Source organism: Diospyros lotus, chromosome 1 (assembly GCF_014633365.1).
Source record: "Diospyros lotus cultivar Yz01 chromosome 1, ASM1463336v1, whole genome shotgun sequence".
NCBI lineage: Eukaryota > Viridiplantae > Streptophyta > Magnoliopsida > Ericales > Ebenaceae > Diospyros > Diospyros lotus.
In genome coordinates this window covers 35,450,665-35,466,414 of record NC_068338.1, presented here as the reverse complement: position 1 = coordinate 35,466,414, position 15,750 = coordinate 35,450,665, and the positions used below count along the sequence as shown (strand labels likewise).

The 15,750-nt window shown below is 37.5% G+C and overlaps 1 pseudogene; it reads right to left on the bottom strand.

Annotated features, from left to right (window-relative positions):
• Positions 1 to 916: 916 nt before the first annotated feature.
• Positions 917 to 14,398, bottom strand: LOC127798864 (glyoxysomal fatty acid beta-oxidation multifunctional protein MFP-a-like; annotated as a pseudogene).
• Positions 14,399 to 15,750: the final 1,352 nt, after the last annotated feature.

Sequence of the window (15,750 nt, the reverse complement as noted above, 5' to 3'; positions counted from 1 at the left end):
TGGGTCTGGATAAGTATCAACCCCCCCCCCCCCCCCCCCCCCCCCCCCCCCCCCCCCCCCCCGGAGAGGATTTGACCTCAAATCCAGTAAGTTGTTATCTTCCACGTAAGGAGACAAATCATGAACGTTGAAAGTTGCAGAAACATTGTGCTTCGTGGGAAATTCCAGTTTGTAGGCATTTTATCCTTGAATGGCCCATCTGCACGTGGCATGAGTTTAGACTTCCTTTTTGTTGAAAATCTTTCTTTTCGAAGGTGAATTCATACTAGGTCTCCCGTTGAAAACTACTTTTCCTTTTGTGTTTATCAGATGCCCTTTTGTATGCCTCATTCTTTTTCTGAATTTGAACTCTAATCTGTTTATGAAGCTTCTTTATAGTCTCAGCCCTAGTCTTTCCATCAAAACAGACTCGATCCTTGTCAGAAAGTGGTGTTAGGTCAATGGGGGTGATGGGATTGATCCCATATAAAATCTCAAATGGAGTGTGTCCTGTGGTGTTGTGCTTGCTCCAGTTGTAGGCAAATTCTGCGTGAACAAGCTGTTCATCCCAAGTTTTCATATTGCTGCCAACCAAGGTTGATAAAAGGGCAGAGAGGGTGCGGTTGACCACCTCGATTTGGACATTAGTACGTGGGTGCCAAACTGTGCCGAAAAAGTAATTTAATTCCTATCTTTTTCTGCGACACCTTCTAGAAGTAGCTTCAAAATTTGACACCTCAAGCCCCTACGGGCGTAGCACGGATGGTAGTCGGGTAACATATTGCAGACAATGATGCAGGTTCGAGTCATGATAGTCGCAGTGTGAGAGTTTTTATCTTCCTGTGGGATGATTCCTTGTGGGCACTATACATTGTGTCTCCTACTTGGTACGTCATCATGTATCGCAATTAACTCCTCTCGTGTGCACAGAATAATGTGTGAGAACCCTTAAAACAAGAGACTTCACCTTTGCAGACAAAATTTCACATCTCAATCGGAATTAATGGGGAATATAGGTCAGTAACTGTTGACTGGCATGGGGAAGGTGAGAGATGGATTATTAACGAGAGAAACTTGGAAATTGGGTTATTGACTTTCTGCTCTTTACTGAAGATGAGCTGGCACCCATTGGAGGAGAATCTCCGCAGCTGTTGAAGGGGTAAAATATGGGTCTTGGGCTGGCAAGAATTGGGTCGGATGAGTCTCTGGGCACAGTTTCGATCAAGACCAAATTTGGGCGGACAGTTTTGGAAATGGATCAGGTAATTGGGCCTGGATAAGTATCACAAACTGTTTCTAATTTGAGTTTGTCATTATGTGCATGGTTAAGTTTGAAAAATGGTAAGAAAAGTCAATAATTAATGCACCCTAAAACTATTAATTATTTAAGTTTTAACAGAACTATACAATCAATACAAAATTGAAAGTTCAAATGAAAATTGGTAAGTTTTAAAGTTTGTTGTAAAATTGATACACTAGCTAAAATTTAGTAACTTATTGATAATTAACCCTTAACTAAATTACATCATATTAATGTACATGTCTTGATTAATACATACAATTTGTTAGTACTTGAATTAAAATTACAAATCTTGTAAAAAACAACTATCAAGATAGTATGAAAGAGTAATGGTGAATTTGTCAATGGCCATAATTAATACAAGTGCACCTAAAAATTTTATTTTTAAATGTGGGTTTCATGGGCAATTTTATTTGTGTAAAACCTGAGAAGGAAAAAGATCACAAGACCACCTCCTAAAACATCTATGCGATAACGTTGAGTGGTAACAAGCGAACGCTCCTAGTTACAATTGAGGTCTACAACTTACTCCAACTACCTGCAGAAAATCACTTTTGTGTTTAGAATTACCAAAGAACTCGAAGAAAAATATGCACAAAGAACAATAATGAAGTCTTGAAGAATTTTAGAAGACTGTGGCGGTCCATCTCCTTTTTGTGTCTCCAAGACGTGTTGAATGATACTTCAAAGATAACGAGATTATAATTTCTTTTACATTTCAGGTTGCTATAAGATAAAATATGTACTAACATACATACATACATATATATATATATATAAGGCTACAAAGACTGCTTAGCTATTTTGAAAAGGGTGGTTAAGTGGTAATAAGTGCACATTATGTTCAGTTAATGTGCATTTATTGTACTTCGTTTTTATCATTCAAATAATCTCGTTGGTTGATGATAAAAGCATTATCTTTTGAAACATTTAATCAATCAATCAAACAATAAATTCATATTGACTAAAAACAATGCATAGACAATGTTTGCACGTTGTTTTAAAAATGGGGCAATGGTTAGTATTACCCTCTTAAAAATGGGGCAAAAAAACGTTCTCCTCCTTTCATGGCACATTAAACTTTGGGGGTTTGTTGCCCCAGTCATACAAGTTAAACAACTAATGGAAAGAGGTTATTTTCAAAATTTTAGGCATCACAATCCTTTTACCTTTACCTTTCAACCTAGCATATGCTACTATTGATCAGTCTAAACTTAATCTGTTGAGTTATATGGAAACAAGTAGAGACAAGTGGCATGGAGTGAGGGGAACATATTTCTAACATAAAGACAATGCAAATACCACATGAACCCACTGATATATTCCATTATCAGTGAGTTAGCAGTGTAACGAGCCAGGCTTGCAGACAAATGAACATGAGAGAGAGAGAGAGAGAGAGAGAGAGAGAGAGAGAGAGAGATTGACTTTGACCGTGGTATTGGATATCCTTCTAGCCTTTTCAATATGCTTCGTTATGTTAGGATCTGGACTAGACTTTCAAATGTTATCATACACATAGACGCAAGTAGATTTACCTAAAAAAAAGGCTACATAAGAGATAAAAAGTTCATTTAAAGATGCTAGCCTCAGTCTTCTAATTCAGTGAACAAGGACAAAACCATTGAACCCAAACACTAAAACAAGAGTTATGAGATGTTTTATGGAACAGCAAAATCATCCAAACTAAGATCATAACTCCCATGTTATATGGCTTTGCCAGAATACCTAACCTGATTTCTTCTTGGAGGACAGGAATCAGCAAGGACCTCTCAGGAAAAGCCTCAAACATATTGGCTTGCAGTTGTAATAGATGTCCCAAAACCAATAAGATCAACCGGCTTGTATTAAAATATGTAACAATGAAAAATAAATAAGCAAAAGAGACATATTGAACCTGTTCCAACATGAAAAAAGTAGTCGACTCTTTCAAAACACATATCTTAAGATGGTTTTCTTTTATCAGAAAGTTGAAGTGCTAAAGCATACGAATTGGATATTGAAAAAGCATTTAGTAAGGACATTACCAAGAAATGAGGCATTTCTTTTCATCTTATTAATTGAATTCATCCAACTTTGCTTTTCAAATCATTCAAATGCCAGTGTCTTCCTGTAGACCTTTTCATTCATTTTAATTTCTTATTATATAATAATTTGATAATGCCACTACTTAATGCAAGAACCTGACACAAATGGATATATAACTGAAAAATGCAATTTTTTTATTGAGTTTGATAATGCAAGATCATATACCTGAACGGGGCCCATGGGCATCCCAAACTTCATGATTGCTTGATCAACCTGATATATGCAAGCACCATGTTCAACAAGCAACGAAACCGTTTGTGAGAGTAAGGGAAGAACATACACCCAACTGCAAAGCCGGTGCAATTTCCAACAACAATTGAAGTTTTATCATCCTCTTTCCCAAGATCTAGTAAGTCAATTTATTACCTGAGGCAAGGTCCTTTCTATGTGAACTATTTCTAGAAGAGGCATTACATAAGCAGGGCTGCATCAAGATAATACATCAGTGGTAAACTCTTATTATCATAATAGCAGTCATGGAAAGTGCACCCCAACAAATTTTGGGATGTGGTCTTTTCTCCAATCAAGTTCAAGTCAATTGTAGAGGTACTACTGGCAAGTATGCAATGCTTTGGGCAATACTTCTCAATATAGGAAAATATTTGTTGCTTTAAAGAGAGATTTTCAAATACTGCCTGCCCATAGCATCACAAGAAGACAGTAAAAAGCTAACCAGATTTGGAAACCCCCCTCCACCCAACACTTCCACCACCATGAGCAATTTAGCCATATTAGCTCAATGTACATCATCAGAAAAAGTGTGACAATAAAACATTCTGCAGAAGGCAGAAATCAATTGAATCAATTTTTCTTTTACCATTTAAAACTAAAGGCAATGAGTTTGAATCCCCACCTTGCCTTGGCTCGCAGTCACTTAAAACAAGTGGAAGCAATAGTGGCTAAGAGAAAGCTAAAATTTTCCAAGACATACCACCAAATTAATTTTAGCGATTGGGACTAACCTCTATGACCATATCCACATCTTTAAAGTTATTGTAACTAAATGTTGAGCACTGATACTCAAACCTTAGGGTTTAAATTAGAATATCCCAATCACAAACACACGATAAAACAAAAGAAATGGAAAGCTTTAACAGTCATTCATGCGAAACAGAGGTAAACAGAACTGAAACGTAAAAGCGAAAAGAGACACACAAGATTTTTACCGTGGTTCACCCAAATAGGGTTACGTCCACGTTGAGCTCCAATATGGAGAGCTCACTGCACTAATGATTGAATCAAAAATACACCCACAGAAAACCCTTCAATCTCTCTGTACTTACAGTGGTTCGAGAAACACAAAACTTGCCCAATAATCACTCAAAAAGATTAAGAGGCAAAAACCCTATCGAACCATATAACTATAAAGCTATACAAACATTTACAGAGAAAGAAAGAAAAGAACCAAAGCAAACCAGATAACCCTAGGTCGGAGACGAAGGGTATCTCTCTCTTCTCGAACCCTATTCTCTTCTTTGATTGATTTTTGTCTCTTTCGCCTTAAACGTCTACGCAGACCATATCCCGAGGAGAAGATAAATAGCGACAATGGAGGGCTGGGATCATGTCTCATAAAGCATGGATGGATGGCTCAGATCAGATCGTGCAAGCACGATATACAATATTCCAACAGAATAAAAGCAGACGGACAAGTGAGAAGAGAAGAGGGGTAGATAATGCAACCGGGCGCCATCAGAGGGCAGCTGATGGTTTCCACGTGCTGCCCTCCAATTGGCTGCCAGATGGCAGCTCAAGGTTGCAGCACGCGGCCCTCCACCTGCTTACCCCAACGACATCGTTTGGGGCTTCACTAATAACACTAAAATCAAATTATCAAGTTCTAAAATGCACTTTAACAACTGAGGCGTTATTATGTAAAAAGTCCATGTTTTTTCTTGTCATCATATCCATTTTTTGCTCTTTTAAAACTAGTAGTTTGTTCATGTGTGTGTCTATGCAATTTTAAATGCATCACTTATGTACTCAATTAGAATGTAGGATGATATACAAACCTTTGAAGTTCCTAGTTGAGAAAAGAAAATGTGGACCAAACTCCTGCAAATGACAGATTGTCGGAGTTCCTCTAAAGCCTCTGCTTCCTACCAACAGGAAGCAAAAGAATCTCTATATACAAACTTGAACAGGAAATTATGCCTTCTTTTATATTTTTTAGGAAACACAGGAAACAAGAATTATAGGAAATCAAACCTTCCAAAGCCCAACACGAGGACCAGAAATTAAGCCCTCTTCAATGATGTCAACGCAAATCAATGGATGTCTGACATTTGGAGCTTGACTCTGGGCCTCAAGTTTGGCAAGCTTCAGTATTGCTCGAGCTTCTGTCAGTGACTCTAAATTTGTCAGTTTTGTACAAATTAGTAATCCATGGTCTTCTGTGCTCCAGAATATGCAAGGCCCACTAACAAGCTATCTCAACCAACTTGCATGCCAGAGCTATGGCATCCACAAGGCCAATACTATGAGCCTCCTGCCTGTTAACAGACTTCGACATCTGGAGAGTGATAGAGAGGGAGATCAAAAGTTCCTGTGGCTAAAACACTGGGTAATTGGGATGTATATATCCAAAACAAAGAGACTACTGAAGTTCAAGGCAAGTGACAGCACACCAGAATCATCTCAAGAGCCTTCGTAAGATCTACAAGATGCAGAAGGTGCTGTGTTCCTGTGGCAAGTCACAAGATGCAGTATGAAGACCAAGAGACTATAAAGCTCAAAACACAAGGATATGTTCATTAAATAATGGTTTCCTCTTATACAAGTGCAAGTGTGTCTCCTGCATGGCAATTTTAGTATGTTTTCAGTTTGAGCCTGTTCAATCATCATCATCAACTGCACCTTATCCTAACTAAGTTAGGATTTGTGGCATGACATTCATAATGTCAATTGACTTCTAAAAGTCACATTGATAATACAAATCCATGCCAATTTTAGTATATTTTCAGTTTGAGCCAGTTTAATAACAAAGGAATTATTACTTCCCTGCCTATATGAAATTAGAAAGGGGCAAAAGCCATTGACATGGATATCTTTTTCTCTTATGATTAGGAAAATGATCTGTTGCATATCTTTTATACAGAAAATACTACTAGAATGACAATTTTATAAGTGAGTCAAAATAATGTTTTTTTGTGGATTATTAGACCCCCTGAAGTCTGAGCTTTCTAAACGCAGAATTTTTAAAAGACCTACAAAGATACTAGCTGTCTTCTTTACCTTGTATTAACCAAATGGTAAGGACAATATAGTAATTTGGTCTTGCACATAGATGGATAGGGTGATTTATGATGAAACCTCCTCAAGTTTGGCTTTTGTTTAGTCACATCCACCACTACAACACAAATGACGTCACAAGGCTTAATGCCACTAGGTAAAGGTCAGCTATATGAATTATAACTCCATAACCATATCTACCCATGGCTACATCTCCTGTAAAGCCATTATGTCCCAAAAATTTAAAAGTCATTATTTTTGTTTCTTAAACCCTTTTGTGTTTTTATTTTCTCAAAACCTAAATATATTTTTCATACAACAACTCCTATTTGATTTTGTTCTATCTTCAAATTTTTTATTGAAATTCTTACAAATATATTACTTTATCATTCGATGTTGTATTGTCATAAAGATATTAATATCACTATATTTACTCTCTTTTTTCCTTTCCACTCCTTTAGTGAGATGAACTTTAGTAACAATGGTAAGATTGTTCCTTTGTAACTGAAAGGTCAAAGGTTCAAGTTGTGTAAAAAAAAAAAAAGGAAAAACTACATACAAATATAACCTCGTGAAGTGGGAAGCCTTGTGCATTTTGGATACCCTTTTTACTCATTCAATATTAGTGAAGTATAAATTTGGTCCATTTGTTTTGGAATGGTAGCTTTCTGGAGAAGAAAAGGAATAGCAAGATTCACGATAAGGTTTTCACAACATAGTGAAATACTGAGAGCTATACAACATTGTTCCTTTGTTTGTATGCATCCTTCTTTTCTTTACTCTTTCTTTTTTCTTTTCCATTGAACAAGTAATGTTTATAAAAATAGAAAAAAAAAAAAACATTTAAAACAATGGCCTACTTATCAGAATTCACAACACCTTTTGCAACAAGGTGGACCTAAGAGAAAATTATTAATAAATCAAAATTAAGACAGGGTTAATTAGCAAATCTTAAAACTATCATCTAAAGGAATCTACATTTTAATAATCTCAATTATGACAATTCAAATTGGTATTCACATGTTTAAGGGTAGAAACAAAAATATATTCACATAATCATTTATTTTCCTCTTAATTGTGGGTTTGTTATTGTTGGAAATTTTTATTTATTTATTTCATTTTTTGTCCTAGTATTCAGGGAGCTAATTCTTCTGCTATTCACATGTATTTATGTTATTTAGTATTACCTAGTCTCTTTAGGATTTAGTTACAGCAGATAGAGGGATGATGTAGTTGCTATTATTTTGCTGATTCTGTTGAATGTATTGCCTGTATAAAGGCTTTTCTATCATGAATAAGATATAGCTTCCTTCCAATATTTTTCTCTGCAGTTCACTTTAATAGTTATCTGTTTCCTTTCCTTCATTTAGTAATATTGGTATCTGTTGGAGAGAGTCCTAGCCTATGAAGAAGTCACGGGAAGCAAGATAAGAGGCTGATACAGCAAATAAGCCTCCAGCAGTTCAAAGAAAGAAGATAAAGAAGCAGCTAGATAAGTTCCTAAAATCTAGGAAAAATAATAGGAGAAGATAGAAGTATTCTTATCTTATTTTCTGTTGTATATTAGCTCCTAAATTCTAGGATTAGATAGCATAGAATCTTGTATAAGTAGGTTTCCTATCTATTGAATCAAAGTAAGCGAGTTCTTTGATCTAAACTCGACTTGAATTCGGGTTCCCTACTCTAGGGACTGAACCTGTTCATGGTACCAGAGCTCGGTTTTCATAGCTGAGTATCTCGATCAAGATGGCTAGCTCTAATCCAGCAGCCATTCTAGCGATTGAGGAATCTTCGCTCGGATTAGCGTCTCGACAGTCCAGCATGTAGCCTACCGTTATTCCAACCAGCACCCTCTCCATGGATAGCCAAACTCTGCAAATCACACAGCACAAGTTAAACGGCAAGAATTTCCGGGAATGGTCTTAGTCCGTGGCTTTGGTGATTAAGGGCAAAGAAAAATTCGGCTACCTCTCTGGGACCGTCCCAACACCTCAAGAAGAGTCCGGGGATTACCAGTGATGGGAAGTAGAAAACTCTATTCTCATGGCATGACTAATCAACTCGATGGAAGCAAAGATAGGCCGAACCTATCTATTTTATAAGACTGCAAAAGAAGTGTGGGATGCAGTCCATGAGCTATATTCCGATCTTGAGAATATTGCTCAATGTTTCGAGATTAGAGCAGCTATTCGGACTAGTAGAGCTGTGGCAAGAGATGGATTTGTACTATGGCCCGAAGTGGGAATGCTCAAGTGACAGCCGGAAATATAACTAGATGCAAGAGAAAGAGCGAGTTTTCAACTTTCTTCAAGGCCTCAATTCATACTTGGATGAGGTTTGGGGACGCCTTTTAGGCATCAAGCCTCTACCAACACTTAGAGAAGCATTCATGGAAGTTAGACGTGAGGAGAGCAGAAGGAGAGTCATGCTTGTTTCAGCAGAACCCAACACTGGATCTGCCCTTGCTGCAATAAGAAAAGAAGAAAATCTGAGGGCTAAACAGTGATGTGAACACTGTAATAAGCCCTACCACACAAAAAGCAACTGCTGGAAACTTCATGGAAAGCCACTGAATTGGCAACCAAGAAACAAGAAGGAGAAGGAGAAGGAAAAGGAAAGACCAGCTTATACAGCTACAAGTATGCCTGCAACTGCAAGTGCTCCTAACAACGAAAGAGGTATGGGATTGAATCTAACAGCAGATCAAGTAGATTTCTTGCAGAAATTACTGAATGGTGCATATATTCAAAAGGAATTAGATGGACCAGTAGCAATGACTCCAGCACCATCCTTCACCCAAAGAGGTAACTTAGTTTTTTCCTTAACTACTAGGAGGATAAGCAACAGCAGTTGGGTTGTGGATACAGGAGCATCTGATCATATGACCAGATCCATGGCTATGTTTGAAAATTTTCAGTTGGAAAATAGGGATCTAACTGTGTTAATGGCAGACGGAACAATATCTTCAGTTAAAGGAAAAGGGAAAGTATGTGTGGTTGGTTTAGTACTTGAATCTGTCTTATATGTGCCAAATTTGAAGTGTAGCTTGTTATTTGTGAGTAAACTCACTAATGACCTGAATTGCACCATGACATTCTCTTCCTCACATTGTGTTTTTTAGGATCGGTCCACGGGAAAGATGATTGGCAGTGCTGAGGAGAAGGATGGGCTCTATTGGGTATTGGACAACAAGGCTTTTCTTAGTCAGTTGACTCGTAGTTTTTCCTTTTCGGTTAGTGTGAATTCAGAAATTTTGTTATGGCATAAATGTCTTGGTCATTCTAGTTTTTAGTATTTGAAACATTTGTTTCTCGATTTATTCATCAATAAAGTTAATTTGGAGCTCAAATGTGACCATTGCATTATTGCCAAACAAACTCACAGTTCCTATTCTCAAAAGACATATAATCCTTCCAAACCATTTCATTTGATCCATAGTGATATATGGGGTCTAGCTAGGGTTTCAAACTTGAATGGTACCAAATGGTTTGTGACGTTTATTGATGATCACACAAGGGCATGTTGGGTATATCTAATGAAAGAAAAATCTGAGGTATGTGCAATCTTTCGGAATTTTCATAAGCTTGTTCAAAGTATTTCAGTCCTCTATTTGCATCCTTAGGACTGATAATGACCGAGAATATTTCTCTTACCCATTTATCCAATATCTCACTATAAATGGAATATTTCATCAAAGCACATGCCCTTACACTCCCTAACAAAATGGGGTAGTTGAGAGAAAAAACCGTCATTTACTTGAAGTGGCTAAATCCTTGATGTTCACAAGTTCCACTCCTAATAGGTATTAGGGGGAGGCAATTCTAACAGCCGCTTATTTGATTAATAGGCTCACAACCAAAGTTCTAAAATACCAAACACCCTTGAACAACCTGATGACTACCTTTCCTTATGTTAGGATTCTCAATACTCTTACCCCAAAGGTGTTTGGATGTGTGGTCTATGTCTATCAAACCAGCCCAAACCGTCACAAACTAGAACCAAAGTCATTCAAGTGTATTTTCATTGGTTACTCTCCTACCCAAAAAGGATATAAATGTTATTGTCCCACATCACAAAAATTCTTTGTTTCTTGTGATGTAATATTTGATGAAACAGTCTTTTATCACACCGGTACTGCATCTCAAGTGGAATAAAGTCATTGAGATCCCACAATTTCAATGCCTATTACATTGCCTATGTCTCCCACTACTACTGGTGATGATCCTGCAGCTGTTTGTTCACAGCCTGCAATGATTGAACCTAGTAATATCCAACCATCAGCTGCTACAAGCCCAAAATTTGATCATAGTCCAAATGAACTAGGGGAGACTGACCTAAGGGAAGAATTGAGTCCAGAAAAACAACTTAGAGTGTACTCAAGAAAGCAAAAAAACCTTGCTCCTCAAATCAGCCAGTTGTTGGAACCTGAGATCGATCTAGAAAATGAGGAAAACGGTGCAACAGCTAAAAGTGATTTGGATCTACCTATTGCAGTTAAAAAATGAGTAAGATCTTGTGTGAAATATCCCATATCAAATTATCTAAATTACTCTAAATTATCCCCACAATTTAGGGCGTTCACTATAACTATGGATGAAGCTTCCATTCCCAGCAATATACATGAAGCTTTGGGTGATACAAATTGGAAGAATGTTGTGATGGAAGAAATGAAGGCTCTGGACAACAACAATACATGGGAACCGGTGGATAGACCGAAGAATAAAAAGGTTGTAGGCTGCAAATGGGTATTTACTGTTAAATATAAATCTGATGGGAGTATAGATCGGTATAAAGCCAGGTTGGTAGCCCAAGGGTACTCTCAAACCTATGGAATAGATTATGAATAGATGTTTGCTCCGATTGCAAAGTTAAATTCCATTAGAGTACTTCTATCAATTGCTGTTAATTTAGATTGGGAGCTATTTCAGTTTGACATCAAGAATGCTTTTCTAAATGGAGAGCTGGAAGAAGAGGTACATATGAAGATTCCACCCGGATTTGAAAATGAAGAAAAAATTGGGAAGGTATGCAAACTACACAAATCTCTCTACGGTTTGAAACAATCACCTAGAGCATGGTTTAAAAGGTTTAGCTCAACCTTAACAAAATTTGGTTACAAGCAAGGTAAGGTTGATCATACTCTATTTATTAAACACTCAAATGGAAAAAGGTGCATATTGATCGTGTACATGGATGATATAATTGTTACAAGGGATGATGCCAATGAAATTGTAGCTCTAAAACAAAGATTGAAAGAAGAGTTTGTGGTAAAAGACTTGGGAAATATGAAGTTTTTTTGGGAATGGAAGTAGCAAGAAGTAAAGAAGATATTCTAATATCTCAATGAACATATACTCTTGATCTTCTAAAAGATACAGGAATGCTTGCATGCAAACCAAGACAAACTCCACTTGAGAGGAATTGGAAGTATATGAAGAAGGATGATGATCCACTAGTAGACAAAGAAAGATATCAAAGGTTAGTTGGGAGATTGATTTATTTGTCTTTAACACGCCCAGACATAGCCTATTCGGTGAGCATCATAAGTCAATTTATGCATGCCCCAACTCAACAACATTTGAAAGTCGTATATCACGTTTTGGGATACTTAAAGGGCACACTAGGTAAGGGACTGTTGTTTAGAAAGACTAATGAAAGAGGGGCAGAAGGATTTTCTGATGCAGATTGGGCAGGGTCGGTGGTTGATAGTTGGTCTACATCAGGCTTTTGTACAAAACTATGGGGTAACTTAGTCACATGGAGAAGTAAAAAACAGTCCGTTGTAGCAAGAAGCAATGCTGAAGCAGAATTTAGGGCGATTGCCCAAGGAGTTTGTGAATTAATTTGGGTGGCAAGATTGATGGAAGATTTACAAATGCCACTAACTGAACCAACATAGCTCTACAGTGATAGCAAGTCAGCTATAAGCATTGTTAACAACCCCGTACAGCATGATAGAATGAAACATGTCAGGATTGATCGACACTTCATCCAAAGAGAAATAGAAGATGGAGGTATAAAACTCATCTATGTTCCCACGGTAGACCAAGAGGCAGATATATTAACTAAATCCATGGCTAGACTAGGGTTTGAAACTCTCATCGACAAGCTAGGAATGAGAAATATCTATTCTTTAGCTTGAGGGGGGGGTGTTGGAGAGAGTCACGGGAAGCATGATAAGAGGCTGATACAGTAGATAAGCCTACAGCAGTTCAAAGAAAGAAGATAAAGAAGTAGTTAGATAAGTTCCTAAAATCTAAGAAAAATAATTGGAGAAGATAGAAGTATTCTTATCTTATTTTCTTTTGTATATTAGCTCCCAAATTCTAGGATTAGATAGCATAGAATCTTGTATAAGTAGGTTTCCTATCTATTGAATCAAAGTAAGCGAGTTCTTTGATCTAAACTCGACTTGAATTCGGGTTCCCTACTTTAGGGACCGAATCTGTTTAGTATCAGAGCCATCTTAGAGTGAGATTGAGAGAGTAACAACAGTTTACTTCCATTCATTTTTTGTTGCAGCAGCAAAATCCATGGCTTCTGAGAGTTTTGTACAACCTGCAATACCTCACTTTGATGGTCACTATGATCATTGGAGCATGTTGATGGAGAACTTCTTAAAGGTCTAAGGAGTATTGGCAGGTTGTTGATACTGGATTTGCAGAACCAGCAAAGGGAGTTACACTAAATGATGCTCAAAAAACAGAGCTTGAAGGGCAGAGATTGAAGGATCTAAAGGCGAAAAATTATTTGTTCCAAGCTATTGATCACTCAATCTTGGAAACAATTCTTGACAAGGACATTTCCAAACGGACTTGGGACTCCATGAAGAAAAAGTATCAAGGAACAACAAGAGCAAAGCGGGTTCATCTCCAAGCTCTTCGTGCTGAGTTTGAGGCTCTACGGATCAAGTCAGGTGAATCAGTTTCAGAATATGTCTCGAGGACGATGTCAATCGCAAACAAGAGGTGGATTAATGGAGAAACACTCGAGGATGTCACCATAGTTGAGAAGATTCTTCTGTCCCTAATGTCAAAATTTAACTATGTCATTTGTGTGATTGAAGAATCGAAGGACATCGACACACTGTCAATTGATGAATTACAGTGCTCTCTGCTGGTTCATGAGCAGAAAATTATTCAGCAAGACAAGGAAGAACAAGCATTGCAAGCAACAGCAAACCCAATAAATTCTGGAAGTAGAAAAGGGGGGTGGAAAGGCAAGAAAGGGCACCACAAATCAGAAGAAAAGGTGGCTGATTCTCAAGGAAACGGGAGGGGACATGAAGGTCAGAATTCAACTAGTCACAAATCTAAGTATACAGACAAATCTAAGGTTGAATATTATTGTTGTCATAAGTTTGGTCATTATGCCTCCGAGTGTCGTACAGTTTTAAATAAAATCACAGTGAGAAATCAAATTTTGTAGAATAGGAAGAAGAAGAAGTTTCCCTCCTTATGGTGTGTCAAACAAAGGAGAAAACTCACCAGAATTTATGGTATTTGGATTCCAGCTGTAGTAACCATATGTCTGGAGACAGATCATCGTTCTCTGATTTAGATGAGTCCATTCAAAACACGGTGAAGTTGGGAGATGATTCTACAATATTTGTTAAGGGAAAAGGAAAGGTGACAATCAGAACCAATGGTAATTCTCACTCCATTTTGATGTTTTGTATGTTCCAAATTTAAAAACCAATCTGTCAAGTGTTGGGCAGCTTCAAGAAAAAGGATATGAAATCTCTATTAAGGAGGGGATTTGTAGAATTAAAGATGAAAAATTGGGTTTAATTGCTCAAGTGAAAATGACAGCAAACCGGATGTTTCCATTATATCTCCACCACACTAGTCACTCATGTTTTGCAGCAAAATTGAAAGATGCAGTGTGGTTATGGTACTTTCACTATGGCCATCTCAGCAAAAGAATATGGTGATTGGCCTTGCAGAATTCGAGTCTCCTTTAGAACTTTGTGAAGATTGTATTGTCAGCAAACAACATAGAGATGTTTTTCCAAAAGGAAAGTCTTGAAGCGCAAAAAGGGTGCTGGAACTAGTTCACTCCGACTTGTGTGGACCAATTAAACCAATGTCAAATGGAGGTAAACGATATTTTATATCGTTCATTGATGATTTTAATTGAAAAACATGGGTTTACTTCCTACACGAAAAGTCAGAAGTTTTCACTGTCTTTCAAAAGTTTAAAGCATTTGTGGAGAAAGAATCAGGTAGCCCAATTAAAACATTGCGAACTGACCATGGTGGAGAGTATAATTCACAAGAATTTGACGATTTTTGTGACAAGCATGGGATTAGCAATTGACTGCAGCTTATTCGCCTCAACAAAACAGGGTCTGCGAGAGAAAAAATCACATGATTCTTCATATGGTGCGAAGTCTTCTGCAGCATAGTGGTCTCTCAAAATGTTTTTGGCCTGAAGCAGTTAAGTGGAGTATATATATTTTAAACAGAAGCCCCACACTCGCTGTTAAAAATGGTGTTTGGATGTATAGATATGCCCACGTTCTTGATGAAAAAAGAAGGAAGTTAGATGACAAGGGACAAAAATGTGTTTTTCTTGGTATTAGTGATTATTCAAAAGCTTATAAATTGTATAATCCTATCACTAAGGAAATTGTCATCAGTCGTGACGTTATTTTTTATGAAGACAGGACATAGTTGTGGGGCAGCAGCACTGTTGAACAGCAAATCCAAGCAAATTTTGATGGGCAAACTGAGGAGGAAACACAAAAAATTCATCAGCATCAAGGTCCAGCAGTTTCTATAGTTGAAAACTCCCAAAATGAAGGTTCTGTAGCCTCTGAAATTGCACCAACAACAACTGAATCACTCGAACAGTCTGATGTTACAGCAGATTCATGTCCTCAGCGAGTTAGAAGAAGGCCTACATGGATGTCAGACTATGAGGTAACAGGAATTGATGATTTTGATGATCCACTGATGCATTTTGCCCTGTTTTTAGATTGTGATCCCACAAACTTTGAAGCTGTTGTCAAAGAAAAAAAATGGCAGAAAGCTATGGACGAGGAGAACTCCGCCTGGGGATGTTATCCACTGCCGGTCCCAAACTCCGATAAAGGAGGAGGGGGTTGTGTTAGGTAGCCGACAACCAATGTAAAACTTAGTCGGATCCAAAAC